Source organism: Eschrichtius robustus, chromosome 6 (assembly GCF_028021215.1).
Source record: "Eschrichtius robustus isolate mEscRob2 chromosome 6, mEscRob2.pri, whole genome shotgun sequence".
NCBI classification, from domain to species: domain Eukaryota; kingdom Metazoa; phylum Chordata; class Mammalia; order Artiodactyla; family Eschrichtiidae; genus Eschrichtius; species Eschrichtius robustus.
Genome location: NC_090829.1, coordinates 137,562,046 through 137,579,444, shown reverse-complemented (window position 1 = coordinate 137,579,444; position 17,399 = coordinate 137,562,046). Strand labels below are relative to the sequence as shown.

The 17,399-nt window shown below is 40.5% G+C and overlaps 1 pseudogene; it reads right to left on the bottom strand.

Moving 5' to 3' along the window:
• Nucleotides 1-402: 402 nt before the first annotated feature.
• Nucleotides 403-5,449, bottom strand: LOC137765988 (DCN1-like protein 2; annotated as a pseudogene).
• Between the last annotated feature and the right edge of the window lie 11,950 nt (nucleotides 5,450-17,399).

The window sequence follows — 17,399 nt, the reverse complement described above, 5'->3', positions numbered from 1 at the left end:
AGAGCCCTTGCGCCTTCACAGCCCCGGGCGCCTCCTCTGCCCCCAGCGCCCCTCGACGGCAGCAGACGCCCCATGGTCTCCAGCGGGTCAAGGCCTCCACCGCATGGAGTTACAAGCAGATCCGTCCCAGTAAGTTCCTGACAGGGCCCTGGTGGTGCGTGATGTGTGGGTAGCATGCAGGGCAAGAAACCCGTCCACAGGGCGGGCCACCCCAGAGACGCAGTGTCACAGAGTGTGACAAGATACTCGTCGCATTGCAAAGCGCCCAAATGACAACACAGACCCATAAACCTGGAGAAAACAAAAAAAAAGGGGGGCAATCCCGGCCATGGGAACAAGGAAATGGTGCTGGAGAGGGCCTGGGCCCCCCCTCCCTGATCTGACCCCGGAGGGCCTGCTGCCTCAGTCGGACCCTCTCGATGTGCTGCTTAGAGACGAAAACGTAGGATGTCCGAGACAGAAGGTAAGAACGTCCACTGCGCACACACCTAGCCCCTTCTGCCCCGGGCCCTTAGCAAAGGTGAAGGTGAGCTGGTAAAAGTCCTTGAACTTCACTGTGCCCTCAAGCTCCTGCTCTAGTCTGGCAGAAGAGCTTTCAGCTTCTCTGCGCCGTTGCACCCCTGCTTCGAAGTTTACAAGTGGGAACCCCCGGTGTGCTATTTTGCGTCTGGATTTCTGCACCAACACTGTGTGTGTGACTGTGGGACTCTGGCTGGCTCATTTCCATTGTCACGCAGCACTCCACCGTATTCACATTTTATAACTTCTATGCGCTACTGACGGTAAATATTTTGGGTGTTTCTAGTTTCCTGGTCACAAAGAATGTTGTTAAAAGGTTTCTGTACGTGTATCCTGGCACACAAATGAATGTGTCGAGGCAGACACCCACCCATGATTTCATAAGTCTTGTTAAACGGTTCTCCAAGCTGACTGCCCACCAGCACTGTTCCGGAGCCGTCCTGGAAGAGTGAGTTGTGAGGTCCTATTGCGTTGTATTCTAGTTTGCACACCGCCATGAATGAGGCTGAGCGCCTGCTTGTATTTGGCCACTTGGAAAGCATCTTTGGTGAAGGGCTTGGTCAAGTCTCTTGCCCATTCTCAATTAGGTTATCTTTTTATTGTTGTTCTGTGGGAATTCTCTATGCATCAGGGACACAGGCCTTTGTCAGTTGAGTATCTCATGGCCCCCACCCCTCACGTGGATGCCTCTTCACCTCTCGATGCTGTTTCTTGGTCAGAAGTTCTTATTTTAGTGTAGTACACTCTACAGTCTTCTCTACAGTGATTTTTTTTTTTAACATCTTTATTGGAGTATAATTGGTCTACAATGGTGTGTTAGTTTCTGCTTTATAACAAAGTGAATCAGCCATACATATACATGTATCCCCATATCTCCTCCCTCTTGCGTCTCCCTCCCACCCTCCCTATCCCACCCCTCTAGGTGGTCACAAAGCACCGAGCTGCTCTCCCTGTGCTATGCGGCTGCTTCCCACTAGCTATCTATTTTACATTTGGTAGTGTATATATGTCCATGCCACTCTCTCACTTTGTCCCAGCTTACCCTTCCCCCTCCCCATGTCCTCAAGTCCATTCTCTATGTCTGCATCTTTATTACTGTCCTGCCCCTAGGTTCTTCAGAACCAATTTTTTTTTTTAGATTCTATATATATGTGTTAGCATAGGGTATTTGTTTTTCTCTTTCTGGCTTACTTCACTCTGTATGACAGACTCTAGGTCCATCCACCTCACTACAAATAACTCAATTTCGTTTCTTTTTATGGCTGAGTAATATTCCATTGTATATATGTGCCACATCTTCTTTATCCACTCATCTGTCGATGGACACTTAGGTTGCTTCCAGGTCCTGGCTATTGTAAATAGAGCTGCAATGAACATTGTGGTACATGACTCTTTTTGAATTATGGTTTTCTCAGGGTATATAATGGGATTGCTGGGCGTATGGTAGTTCTATTTTTAGTTTTTAAAGGAACCTCCATACTGTTCTCCATAGTGGCTGTATCAGTTTACGTTCCCACCAACAGTCAGGAGGGTTCCCTTTTCTCCACACCCTCTCCAGCATTTATTGTTTGTAGATTTTTTGATGATGGCCCTTCTGACTGGTGTGAGGTGATACCTCATTGTAGTTTTGATTTGCATTTCTCTAACGATTAGTGATGTTAAGCATCCTTTCATGTGTTTGTTGGCGATCTGTATATCTTCTTTGGGGAAATGTCTATTTAGGTCTTCTGCCCATTTTTGGATTAGGTTGTTTGTTTTTTTGATATTGAGCTGCATGAGCTGCTTGTAAATTTTGGAGATTAATCCTTTGTCAGTTGCTTCGTTTGCAAATATTTCCTGCCATTCTGAGGGTTGTCTTTTCATCTTGTTTGTGGTTTCCCTTGCTGTGCAAAAGCTTTTAAGTTTCATTAGGTCCCATTTGTTTATTTTTGTTTTTATTTCCATTTCTCTAGGAGGTGGGTCAAAAAGGATCTTGCTGTGATTTATGTTGTAGAGCGTTCTGCCTATGTTTTCCTCTAAGAGTTTTATAGTGTCTGGCCTTACAGTTAGGCCTTTAATCCATTTTGAGTTTATTTTTGTGTATGGTGTTAGGAAGTGTTCTAATTTCATTCTTTTACATGTAGCTGTCCAGTTTTCCCGGCACCACTTACTGAAGGGGCTGTCTTTTCTCCATTGTATATTCTTGCCTCCTTTATCAAAAATAAGGTGACCATATGTGCGTGGGTTTACCTCTGGGCTTTCTATCCTGTGCCATTGATGTATATTTCTGTTTTTGTGCCAGTACCATACCTCTACAGTGATTTTTGATGACGTTTTACAACCTGCCCTATGGCATGGCCATAAGGATATTCTCCTCCATTATTTTCTAAAGGTTTCTGCCTTCAGCCTTTCACACCGAGATCTACAACCCACTTGAACTGACTTTCATGTACGGTGTGAGGTAGAGATCAAGACGCATTTTTTTCCATACGACTAGCCAATTCTCCCAGGACCATTTACTGAAAAGCTGTCCCTTTTCCACTTCTCTAAAGGGCCACCTTTCTCATAAATCAAGTGTTCCTGTAAACACTTTGTTTCTGGGCTCTCCATTCTGCTCCGCTGGCCTATTCATCTATTCTGGCCCCCAATTCCATGTACTCCTAATTATTGTAGCTTGAAAAGTCCCATGTTATGCACTGAGATAATATCCACCCCCTCACTTTTCTGTTACTGTGATAAATTACATTGATCAACTTTGTAATGTTAAAAAAATCTTGCATTCCTGGACTACAACAAACTTTGTTGTGACAAATTATCCTGGTTTTTTGGTTGATTTGTTTTGGGGGCTTGATTTATTTTGCTGAAAATTTGTTTAGGATATTTGCACCTTATGTTCATTATATGCATCTTGTGATTCTTATGACTGAGAGCAGCCTGTAATTTTCCATTCTCAAAATGTCCTTTCTAGGTCTTACTATCTAGGTTGTGCTGGCCTCAAAACATATTGGGGAGTGCTTCTTCCTGTACCATTCTCTGGAAGAGGTGGTGTGAAATTGGTGTTATTCTCTTTATTAAAAGCTTGGTAGGATGTGCCAGTGAACCAATCCTGGCCAAGAGTTTTCTCTTTGAAAAGATTTTAAATTATGGGTTCAGATCCTTTAAGAGTTATGGAACTATTTCTTCACATGCCCATTTCAGTAAGTTGTCATTTTTTAAAGAACTTGTCTATTTCATTTAGGTTTTCAAATTTACTAACATAAAGTTGTTCATAATACTTTCATCCTTTAATCTGTAGTGTCTATAGTGATGTCCCCCTTTCATTCTATATTGGTTATTTGTTATTCATTACTTTATAAGTCTTCAAACAACAAGCTTTTGGCTTTACAAATCCTTTCTACTTACAACAACTTTTAAAAAATTTCATTAAATTACTGCCCGTTTAAAAAAATTAATTCCTTCTGTCTACACTCTTTGAGTTTTACTTCCTGCTCTTTTCTCTACTTGTTGAGATGGATGCTTTCCTTACTGATTTTCAACTTCTCTTTTTAAAATATGAATTTAAGAAGCTGAATCCTGCAAGTTTTCGTAAGTAGTGTTTTATCATTCAAAATACTTTCTAATTTCTATTGTACCTTCTTTCTCAACCCAAGGGTTATTCAGAGGTATAATATCCACACATATTTCAACCTATCTATCTTTTTGTTATATTCCTCGCTTAATTGTATTGTGGTCAGAAAACATGCTCTGTATCATTTCAAGTCTTTGAAATTTGTTGCAACTTACTTTATGGCCCAGTTTATGGTCCATATTTAAAAATGTTCTATGTCTTTTTGAAAAGAATATGTATTCTTCAACATCAAGGGCAGTGTTCTATTTCCTTTTCCAAATCTTCTATTTCCTTACTGATTTTTCATCCACTGATTCTACCAGTTGGTAAGATGTATGTGAGAATTCCCCACTTTGCTTGTAGATTTGTATCTTTCTCTTTAGAGTGTTAACTTCTGCTTTAAATAAACTATTACCCTCCTGGTGAAATAAAACTTTTATCATTAAGAAATGTCCTTCAGATTCCCCCTCCCTTCCTCTCCTTCCTCTCTTTCCCTCCTTCCTTCCTTCCCTCCCTTCTCCCCTCCCTCTTTCCTTCCTGCCCTCCCTCCCCCTTCCTTCCTTCCCTCCCTCCCTCCTTCCTTCCCTCCTCCCTTCTTCCCCTTCTCTCCTCCCTTCTTTCCCTCCCTCCTCCATTCCTCCCTTCCCCCTTTCCTCTGCTCTTTAATTCATTAACACATAACCTTCCCCTCCTTGTTGTCCCCTCCATGTATATACTGGTTGGTTCCTCTCTGTCAAAATGTCTCTAGTTGAGACATCATGTGAGGTCTTCTGGAAATGTGATACCAGTTGCTAAATACCATCCTCCTCTGGATGTTGGGGGAACTGAGAATTCACGGGATGTGCATCCACAGCGGAATATGACCAGGAACACAGAATTCCAGGGCCTTAAGAAGGTGGAAGCAGACCCACTCTCTCCGACTCATCCAGCAAGTAAGACACATCTTAAGGTATGAATGAAGTTTTATCCCAACCCCAAGCTCTGTCATGCCATCTACAAATTCCTTTTTGTTAAATTCACATTGAGTCGCAGCCCTGAATTTCCACGCTATAACCAAAGCAGTGATACTGGCAGGATCTAGGCTTAAATCATCACAAAACTGTTGAATTCCATCAATTCCAATTTTATTCTCACCTTGTGGCTCTGTTATACAGCTGCTCTTGTCCACGTAGGTTCTCATGGAGTCCTTGTGGAACAAGTCCGGGTTCTGGAAGAAGCTGTCCGTGGCACGTCCAATTTCCACTCACTTTGCGCTAAGCAGAGGATGGCAGTTCTCTCACCAGCCTGAGTAAATGCCATGAACTGGCGGACCTTGTCCTTCTGAGATGATTTAAGCTTATGCATTCTCCCCGCGCTCCTCAGCTTGTCGCCGGCCCCGGCCGTCTGCGCAGGCGCCCCTGGCCCGGCCGTGTCGCCCCTGTCCCCGTCCTCAGCCCCCGGGACACCCGCCCAGGGAGGCCCCGACAGGTCGGGCCAGCGGGACTCCAATTCCCGGCGTGCACTGCGCCGCCCGGGGCCGCGGGCTGAATTTCATATCATTTTTGTATGCTATGAAATCTTCTTCTGTGGTTTTTTTTTTTTTTTTTTTTTCCAACCATTGAAACATATAAAAACTATTCTTAGTTCAGGGGCCATACAAAAACAGTTGGCTTTGGAAGTCACAGTTTGCCAACCCCTGCTATAAATCATAAGGATACGTTAGAAAAATTGTAGCCAGTAGTTCTTTTGTGAATAACACATTTTCTTGTAAAATAAGATTAAAGATTAAAACTGGATGTTTTGAAAGGAAGGTTTTAAAAGAACATTGCCCTGATGGACGGCAAGAAGGATTGTGGGATCGTTAGAGGCCTAAAAATTCCGAGTCCCCCCCTCCTAATCCGTGGAACAGCAGGCGATGTGAGCGCTTCCAGGTCACACTATAAGCTCGAGGACTGTTTCTGACTCCCGGCCTGGTGTTCTTTCCATGGCACCGAATATCATGATTTTATAATGCATACTTCATAGTTAGCTAGACACTGAGATTTTTATTCTTCAGTGAAAAGCTTCTTTAAAACTTTGTTCCCCTGAGAAGAAAAGCTAAACAATAATTTCACGTGGTAATTTTCCAAATTTCTGTACCACATCTGCATATCCAAACACAGCTGTATGAAGGCAGAAATTGGCTTCAGGCAAAGAAGAAGCCCTTTTACCCTGGTTTTCAAAGGCAATACATGGTATACAATGAAGTGTACTGCGTGGTCCCCTCCCCAGCTACAGAACAAACAATAAAACTGAAGCTAAAAAAAAAAAAAAAAAAAAAAAATCCAGTTGTTAACAGTGTTCCCCATTGGCTCTCCATTTGAATGGTAGGAAGGGAGAGAGAGACAAAGAGATTTCACATTTCAAACAAAAAATATATATTTACTATTGGTAAATTGGTATTGGTTAGTGAATCCCCTCACCTCACAATACAAAATTTTAACTGATTGACATTTGGGGCAGCCTTCTAAGACCTATGAGGCTTTGACTAAATTTTGTTTATATTATACACTTGTTCCAGAAGCGTCAGAATTATCCTTGTACCTGTACTAAAACACTAAAATAGCATTATAGATGATTTAAAATTTTTCTTCTCTGTATTTTCTAGTTTTTATGTCATGTGTATACTTATATGTATGTAAGTCTGTCACCATGTCTAAAAGAGTAAGAAAATGAAGAACAATGTATATTGTATGCGAGCATTAAAAAAAATTCTTCTTAATTCCTTAAAAAAAAGAGATTCTTAGACATTATGGAACTTGATAGAACTGTGCTGCTCAGCATAGTACCCACTTTTACAGTGAAGTGTGGGTGGTCCGAATTGAGATGTGTTGTGAGTGTATACATACACTGGATTTCAAAGTCTTGGGAGAGAAAAAAAGAATATAAAATATCTCATTCATATTTCTATACTGTTTACATGTTGAAATAACATGTTGCCTATATTGGGCCAAATAGAAATAAGATATTAATAAATTTCACCAGTTTCTTTTTACTTTTTAAACCTAGCTGCTAGAAAATTTTCAGTTGCACTTGGGGGTTGCATTCTATCAGTATTTCTACAGGACAGCACAATAATTGCTGTTAAGTTGTTATAGAATATATCTGGGATGATTCTTAAAAACCACTCACAGTAATTAACTCTGGAGCAGGGAATCGGGTGACTTGAGGAATTGTAGAGGGAGACTCAACTTTTAGGGTGTCCTCTTGTGTTTTCTATATTTTTTCCACAGGCATATATTACCTATTTAAAAGATAAATAAATTTTAAAATAATAAAAATTAAAATAAAACAAATTCTTAAAGAAAAGTCTACAAATTACTGTTATTGTTGATCAGAACCTTGGAGGGTTTTGCAGAATTTTTTTTTTCTTTACTGTCCAAAAAAACAACTATCAGTGCATGCTATTTCTTGCTGCTAGTGTGTGTATGTGCGTGTATGTGTGCAAGTGGGTATGTGTGCATTTGACAAGTTTTCTTAAGGACAGAGTTAGATCCGATTGGCTCAGGGCTTTACTCTCCCATATATTAAAGAAAGTAAGTTTCATTTACAGAGTGGAATAATTTTTTTGTGGGGAAAATTAAAACACATTCCCAAAATATCCTGTATTAAGAGGAAGACAGTTAATAGAGTTTAAAACCCTGGCTTGGGACCCATCTTCCACAAAGGATGTAACTTAATGATCCTGTGGTCATTTAAAACAACAAATTTTTTTTCCACTGATATAATAATACAATTGTTTGCTTTTAATATAAATTCAGTTTTTTTCCTTCTTGAAAAATCAATTGCCAGGCAATAATCTGCAAAATTAAACACTTTACTAACATTTAATTTTCTTTTATGAGGAATTATTCTATGAATTATAGCCAGAGATCAAATTCTGCAAATTTCACAATTATCAGTTTTATTACTAATCATCTGGTTTATCACAGTCTTAAAAAACAATTAGTTTCTAAAAAGCTACTCTCAAGATTAATTTGTGTTCATTTAACAGCTTATTTTTCTAACACTATGAAATGTGATAAATTACATAAAACTCATTCGTTAAGGCACTAATTACAGCAACATCACCTTTTAGAATTAGCTTAAACCATATGTGTGATATTGTGATGTATAATAAGAAATATATATTTGGTCTTCATCCCTTTTCCTGGCACAGAGCTCCTAAAACCTTTGGAATTTCCTATGTGATTAAAACAATACGGGTGAAAGGAACATCTTTCGTTGTTCATAAAAAGCAACTTTCAACCACACTTGAGTGTATGTTAATGAAGTGACTTTTGGAAAAGCCTTTGGATAACCTCCTGATGGCGGCTGGTTGCGGGGGGAACCAACCTTGTAATTAGAGGATTGGAACTTTCAGCCCAATCTCCTCTCCACACCCAAACTCTGGGGAGGGGAAAGGAGCTGGAAACTGAGTTCAATCACCAATGGCCATTGAGTTAACCAATCAGGCCTATGGAAAGAAACTTCCATAAAAATCCTGAACTACAGAATTCAGAGAGTTTCCAGCTTGGTGAACACCCATATGCCAGGAGGGCGGTGCTGCCCAAACTCCACTGGAACAAAAACTCTTCTGTTTAGGATCCTTCTGGACTTCACCCTATGTATCTCTTCATCTGGGTGTTTATTCTTATCCTTTAATATCCTTTGTAATAAACCAGTAATCTAGTAAGGAAACTGGTTTCCTGAGTTTTGTGAGCCTCTCTAGCAAATTGATTTAGCCTGAGAAGGGGATTGTGGGACCTTCTGATTTGTAGTCAGTAGGGCAGAAGGACAGGTGACCACCTGGGCTTGAGATTGGCATCTGAAGTGTGCAGGGAGGATGGGGTCAGTCTTGTAGCACTGAGTCCTTAGTCTGTGGAACCTGATCCTATCTCTAGGTAGATAGCATCAGGACTGAGTTGAACTGTAGGACACCCAGCTCGTGTCCCAGCTTGATGTGTATAAAACCCATACATATGGTGTCAAAAGTGAAGTGAGGTGTGGTCACAGCATGAGTAAGGGAGACACAGGAGGAGTGAGTTTTTCCTCTACAACATGAAACTGCTTTTTCTTTTTAAACTTTTTATTTTATATTGGAGTATAGTTGATTAACGATGTCATGTTAGTTTCAGGTGTACAGCAAAGTGATTCAGTTATACATATACATATTTCCACTCTATCTTTTAGATTCTCCCATATAGGCCATTGCAGAGTATTGAGCAGAGTAGGTCCTTGTTGGTTATCTACTTTAAATACAGCAGTGTGTACATGTCAATCCCAAACTCCCTAACTATTTCCCCCCCCCACTCTTCCCCCTGGTAACCAGAAGTTTGTTTTCTAAGTCTGTGAACATGAAACTGCTCTTATGAGATCAGCTTTGTCTTCTAAAATGTCATTTTTATCTGTTTCATGCCAATACTTACTGAAGTCTCATCACTTCCCCTTTACTGTCTACTGGAAAATAATCTGTGTTCTAAAAACATGGGCCACTGTTTCCTTATATATTTTCATTTACTTAGACACATTTCTCAGGCACCTAGTTTATAATTCAACAAACACTGATGTGTTTTAACAAATTTGTTCTCCCATATATTAAATGTATATTCTCCCCAATATCCCAAATTTGAGATATTTTAGCTGTTCAACAACTCTGCTTCCCAAATCCTCAGTGTAAAACTGACATCGATTTCAAAATATTATTTTAAAATATAGCCTCACTGTTTTTTTCAGCTTGGGTTGTCATAATAAAATATCATAGACCGGGTGACTTAAACAACAGAAATTTATTTCTCACAATTCTAGAGGCTGGAAGTACCAGCCAATTCGATTCTTGACAAGGCTTCTTTTCCTGGCTTGTAGACAGCTGCCTTCGTTTTGTGTCCTCACATTTCAGTGGGGAGGAGGGGAGGAATCGAGTGTAAGCACTCTGGTGTCTCTCCTCATAAGGGCACTAATCCTATCATGAGGGTCCCATCCTCATGACCTCATCTAACTCCAATTTCCTCCCAAGGCCCCATCTCCAAATACCATCAGAGTTTCAATGTAGGAATTTGGGGAGGGACGTATACATTCAGTCCATAACACCCCCCAAAACCAATGAGCTATCTCTTTTAATATCATTAACCATTGCTTTCTAAATACTTCCAAGAGGAAAGTATCTTTTTTTAAAAAAAATTATTTATTCATACATTCATTTATTTAAGAAATAATTAGCAAGTTACAATCTGGCTCCAGTCTACCTCTCTTGAAATACATTGTCTTTCCTTCTACTCACTGCATCCTTAGCTATAGTCAAAGAAGCGTATTTGCTCTTCTTCTAGGAGTCTAAGCATTAAACTTCCTGGTTTTTCTTCTTCGTTCCTCTACCCCACTTGCCTTCTATACCAGCTGCCTTCTTGCTCATCTTTTAAGGTTCAACTTAAAGGGTACCTCTTCTATGAAGCTCTCTCCACTTCTCCAGGGACAACTAGCCCTCCCTGCCTTCCTCTGCATGTGGTTTCACTACCCCCTCTATCTCTAGACCTATTAGACTATCCACTCTTTTTGGGTAAAGGATTTTAGCATAGTGTCTTACACATGGTAGAAACTCAATGAAGGCAGATGGAATGAATGGTTACTATAGTTGTTATAGCTGGGGACCATGGGCTCAGCCATATGGGTTCAAGTGTCCATCATATAGGAAGTAAAGATTCCTTAAGTTCATTGTGACTATTGGGTAGTGGGGGCTGAGGGCTTCTGGAGTTTTCAGAGGATCCCATCCTAAGAATTTGTAGCTCTAGGTAAGCCCACGGATTTCGAGGAGGCAAGCCTGTGGTGATGTAAGGCCAGCCTATGGGCAGACATAGTGAGAGATCTCTGCTCCAGCCTGGGGGTCCTAATACCCACAGGTAAACAGCTCACCTGTGCTTTGGCTTTTGTAAATTTCTCTACCACTCCCCCCCTCTTTTTTTTTCTGTTGGTCCAACACCTTCTAGAATTACATCAGTCTTATTACAAATTCGTGAGCTTTCCTGGGAATGAATTTTTACTCAGAATATAAGGATTTTTCCTCCCACTGTTGGCACATGCCTATGAATTTATGAAAGCCAAAGGGATCATTGAATTTATTTGATACTATGTTTTTCAAAGCTAGCCTAACTTGGATGCATATATTTATTGTATTTTGGTTAGAAAAGGAACATTCATGTTGACAGAGAAAGGAAGAGTCCATGCTTAACACTGGAAAATCAGCAAATACAGAAACAAAATATACAAATCTGCTATGGGCAAAGACAGAGTCGTCGGATCGGAGGCAGAGAGGGAAAACGAACATTTACTAAACTGCAATACTAATGGTAATTCAGGCTTGCTTAACAATTGGAACTTGAAAAGCTTTGAAGGGTACGTTTTAGGGATAAAAAAATAGTGAATTCCCTTCTCTTGTTTAGAGGGAAAAAATCTCATGATTCCTTAATGTTTAGCTTCCAGGATTTGCAGGCTACATCGAAATGATAGTTTTTTTATGCATTAATGTTTACATAACTGCTATTTTTGCAAACATTGAAATTATAGAGAGCAGCAATTGTTGAGGGAAAAAAAGCAGTATAAATAAATAGAAGCTAGAATTTTCCCCCTTCGGAGGTAAGCTTTTGCTATTCCTAGCACAGAATACTTGTGCTATTTGTGTGAGATTGTTCTCCAGGCCATGAAAACGCTAGTTTCCCCCCAAAATAAAAACTTCACAAGTAGGAGGACATACAATAGGCTAATAAAACAAAATTTTGACTCTTTGCAAGTGGTATAACGAATAATCATTTTTATGTTTTGGAGTTACTTTGGCTGACATTAGCTATCTCTCATTTTCAGGGAAGAAATAAAGCAAGCAGGAAGAATGAAGAAGCAGAGTAAATTTCACATCCTACGTCTTTGGCTTGGGCATAGTGTATATCTCATGTTATTAGGTAGCTTGGGATTCTATATCACAGAAGATATGTTTGAAGACATTATGCTCTATCTGTGACAACTGTATGGGAGTAACGAGGGTGCTGTGGGTCCTGAGGGCAGAGGGTGTGGGCTGGAGGAGGTGAGTTTCAGCAGGGTGCCCACACAGCCCTTTGCCTGGATGAACCCCAGTTGGGGCCAGTTGTCTTTGGGGGTAACTGCTCATATCTCACCTTTCACTCCACTTTATTGGATGGTAAATTTTACGGTTACCATTAACTTCGGATGAGTATCGAGGATGGTGGGGAGACACCCAGTTTAAGCCTCCGTAACATCTCTCAAGTCACCTCAAAGAAAGGCAGTATTAATAATCCTTGACATGGACGATTGATGCTTTCTTGATCTTACATAAAATGTAAATAGTAGCCTTTTTTGTCAGACTTAACTATTTTTATTGCTGGCACCTAACTATTTTTATTGATCTGTAGCTTATAAGTCAAAACATTGTGCTTGCTATGCAAATACAACATCGAGAGATCTCTTAGTTGCTGCTTCCTACCCCTACCCCCAAGCTCCACCAGCCATTGGGTTCCACCCCTAAATCTCACTTAAATATCTCTATAGAAAGCCTGCGTCTTCACTGCCTTCACTGCAAAGGGCATTACTGAGGAAGAAGGAGCCTGGTCTAGGGATGAGTCCAGTTAGATGAAAGTGAGAGATGAAGGAGTTCAAGAGAGGTGACAAAGGAGAAGTAAAAGAATTTGAGGATGAGGAGATAACGTGTTCATCCATCTTCGCAGCAGCATTATTCACAATAGCCAAAAGGTGGAAGCAACCCAAGTGTCCATCAGCAGATGAATGGATAAATAAAATGTGGTATATATGTGTGTGTGTGCATATATATATGAAATGCATATATAAGATGTATACATATATATCATATATAATGGATTATTATTCAGTTTTAGAAGGGAATAAAGTACTGATACGTGCTATGACAAGAATGGACCTTGAGGACATTATACTAAGTGAAAGAAGCCAGACACAAAAGGACGAATATTGTATGATTCCAATTATATGCAGTACCTAGAGTAGAAGTATTCATCCTAAGAGAAAGTAGAATATTGGTTACCAGGAAGGGTAAAGAGTTTCTGTTTGGGAAGATGAAAAATTCTGGAGATGGACGGTGGCGACGGCTGTACAACCTTGGGAATGTACTTAATGCTGCTGAATTGTACACTAAAAATGGTTAAGATGTAAACTTCATGTTATACGTATTTTGCCAAAATTCAAGTAGTATGAGGATGGGATGGGTTAGGGCAGGGAAATAAGCATTATTCAGTGTTTCTTGTTTGGTGTATTCGTTTCCCAGGGCGGCTGTAACAAATTACTACAAACTTGTGGCTTGAAGCAACAGAAAGTTATTTTCTCACAGTTCTGGAGGCCAGAAGTCTGAAATCAAGGTGCCAGCAAGGTTGATTTCTTGTGGAGACCCTGAACAGGACTCTGCTCCTGCCTCTTCACAATAGCCAAAAGGTGGAAGCAACCAAGTGTTCATCAGCAGATGAATGGATAAACAAAATGTGGTGTGTGTGCATGCATGTGTGTGTGTGTGTGCTGCTCTTTGGCTTGTAGGTGCATGACTTCAATTCACCTCCCTCTTCACATGGCCCTATGTCTCTGGGTCTCGAATCTCCCTCTGCCTTTCTCTTATAAAGCCACCTATCATAGGACTTGTTTCATACTAAATCCAGGATGCTCTTATCTTGATATCCCTAACTTAATTACATCTGCAAAGTCCCTTTTTCTACATAAGGTCACTTTTGCAGGTTCTGAGTGGACATATCTTTTTTGGGGGGGCAGTGCACAACGTGATCCAGTACATTTGGAAAAAGCTGGCTTCACTCAGAATTACAAAGCAAAGCAAACTTGTCAGTGAGCTGCCCCTCCCCTTTCCAGTAGGCTACAGAAACTTCTTCCTGCCCCCTGGCTGTCCGCTGCACCCCGTTTTATGGCCCTCCCATAAGGTCCACCCCACCTGTCCTGCCAGAGGCCTAAGCTCAGTACCGGCACAGATGAATCTTAAATTTATCTTAAATGTCTTGTTTCCATTTTACACGAGAGAGCAAGCAGGCTGATATCACAGGAGTGGGGGAAGGTTCCATTTTACCCCATCCAGCCCTAGATGTTCATGTAATGGGGTCTTCTTTAGGTAATACACTGACTCCCGAGGTGATTACACTGGTGGAAACAGCATGTAAAACAGTGGAGCCTTTATACTGTCCCCAAGTCTTGCTGTATCAACACCATCCCCCTGCCAAGCCTGTGTGTCTGCTTGTTACTCCCAGTCTATGCCTTTTCCTTGGCCAAACAAACTTCTTCCAGGTCCCTTTGATCATTTTCGCTTTCCATGCCAAAAATAAACCTTGTTATCCACCGTGTCTGGAACATCCTCCCACTTTCCAAACCATATTGTTTTTCATTTCTGCATTGATTTCAAAATCTTCCTCCTTCAGGTGGGTTTAAGTGATGTCATGACATCACGACCCTTATTCTTCATTAAGATGGTGGTTTTTAAAAACACATTGTTTTATTTTGAATGCACCCAAGAGTCAAACCATTGTCCATTTTCCTGCCACCTGTGCATTGGGCCAGGCGGGCCATGTAGGCACATGAAACTAGATTACAAAGCCCAATTCTGGGTAAATAAAAGACATCTCCAGAAATTCCTGGGTCTTTTTTTATAAGAATGGCTTTGGGTAAGCCAACCTATCTAGGAGGGAATGATTTGTAGTAAAAGTATTTGAAGGACCTGTGTGAGATCTATCCCCTGGTGAGTGAAGCAAGAGAAGTATAGGGTGGATTGCCCCAGCATTTCCAGAAAGATATGATGCACATTAATATTATTTTTTTCTTTTAGCTTCAAGAATCTCATATTCCACTTGAATTATAAAAAAAAAAAAAAAAAAAAAGCTTGGTTCACCAGATGGTTTGATTAAGTAAGCGGCCTTCTCTACTTAAATGGTGAAAATAAATATCAAGGGAATAATCACACATGCCAAGTGTGTTCAGTGAAGCAATATGTGTAGGCAGCGTTGGAAACAGTGACACAGTGATTATCTGTGCATAACTTGGTCATAATATCATCACTGTCTAGACTACTGGACAATTAACATCCAGACATACTATAGCTCAGATTGAGGAAAGCCATTAAAAAATGAAAGAGAGAATTGGCCTCTTTGAGAAAGAAAGACCCAGTTCATTTTTTTCTAGAAAGGTATACATTGGAATTTAACTTTGGATTGAGATGTGCTTTGAGGTACAGCTTCCTTTCATGAGTCTCTGCTTGGCCCCTGTTTCCATAAATGTAGATAATGACAGGGATTTCTTCCAATCATCTGGTTTAATAAATTTATATGTATTTAGCGCAAGACACATTTGTTTGCTGTGATAATTAACTCCAGTTTGTATGTCTTCATTCTTCTCCCTCTATATTGTTTTAAAGGATAGATTTCAGCATTTAAGAAAATATCAGTGTTATAATGGAAGTCCTGATGCATAAGACACCATGACCCCCAACATCCTCGGCACAATCTAAACAGGGATATCTGTAAGAAAACAACAGCTTGCATCTTTCCAGGCATTGTATCCCCTTTTATCTACAGGAAATTTATATGGCATAAATTCAAAGGGTGGCAGAGGCTGCTGTGTGTTCCCAAATTCCCAATTCTTTATCCTCCTGCTATAATAGCAAGACCACATTTCCCAGTCTCCTTTGCTATTGGGTGGTGTCATGTGATTGAATTCTAGCCAGTGAAATGTGGGCAGAATTAATGCATAGCACTTCTAAGTCTGGCCCTTAAAACCTGCCACCTAATTCACCAAGATCTCTCTCTTCTCTTGACCACTAACTAATGCGGATAAGAGCTTCAAAGCCCTAGGGGAGGGCACATTCAGGAAAAAAGAAGCCTCAGTGCAAGTCACTACTGGAAAAAGCCCAGTGCCACTCAGAAGTCTTGCATTTATCTATGGCATGAATGAGAAATAGAGTTTGATTTTAAGTCACTGAAAATTTTGGTTTGTTTGTTATAGCAGATAGCCCACACTGAGCGATGTGTATGGCTGAGCTATTTGTGTGCTAAAATAAGAAATTCTCAGATGTACCTAAGGCAGCTGAAGCCTATCTTTCATACGAGTTTAAGGGATGCATCTACTGTAGTTCACTGTGAGTCACTCTTCACATGGATACATCCCATGTAATTAACATGTTCCCAGCTGAGCATCTATTGGTTTTCAATACCCAAACTTCACAGAACACACTTATCTTTCAATACAACATTTATGCTTACATCCCCAAAGGGCAATACGACACCCAGTCTACAAATGAGAAAAGAAGATCAGACAAAGCCAAATGTAGGGACGGCCTACAAACTACTTGACCAATACTCCCCCAAATTGTCAAGGTCATCAAAACAAGGAGAGCCTGAGAAGCTGTCAAGACCAGGAGGAGCCTGAAGAGATATGATGACTCCATGTATTGTGGTATCCTGGATGGTATCCTGGGACAGAAAAAGGACATTAGGGAAACACTAGGGAAGTCTGAATAAAATATCAACTTCAATTTATAATAATGTTTCAATATTGGTTCATTAGTTGTGACAAATATACGTAGTAATGTAGGATGTTAACAATGGGGGAAACTGGGTATGGTGTAACGGAAACTCTATTTTAGCATTTCCATTTTTCTATAAATCTAAAACTATCTCAAAATTAAAAACTTACTAATTTTTTTTAAAAAAAGTGACTACATCAGTTATCACAAGAATGACATGGGAAAAATCTCTAATTACAAGTACAATTGGGTGACATAGGGTGGTGAAAGCACCCTTCGGGTCAAGGAGGGGGTGTGTGTGCCTTGGGCGTTGTCAGCCCTGGGAGAGGCCAGCCCTGCACAAACAGCAGCTATTGTTAACAACCTTGGCCATTGCTCTGGTGGTCAGGAAGCAGAGTTGTAAGCATTTATCATGTCAACCTGACATTGATGAATAAAAGTCAACAGAAGGTAGAAGGGCTTGATGTTTGGAATGGGAACACATGGGATTGCCCTGCACAATGACGGCCCTCTGAATTCATTCAATCATAACTTCCTTGGATAGTGATTTCACTTTTCATCTGTTCTGTCACAATTCAGCATTGGAATGATAAATCCCTTAAAGGACTGACTGTGTTTGATTCATCTTGCCCACTCCCCATCTTCCATAGACTATAGGCACGGACCCACATGAGTGCATGTACACACACACACACACACACACACACACACACACACACACACACGTTTCCTACATACACACAGTACCTAGCAGGCTCA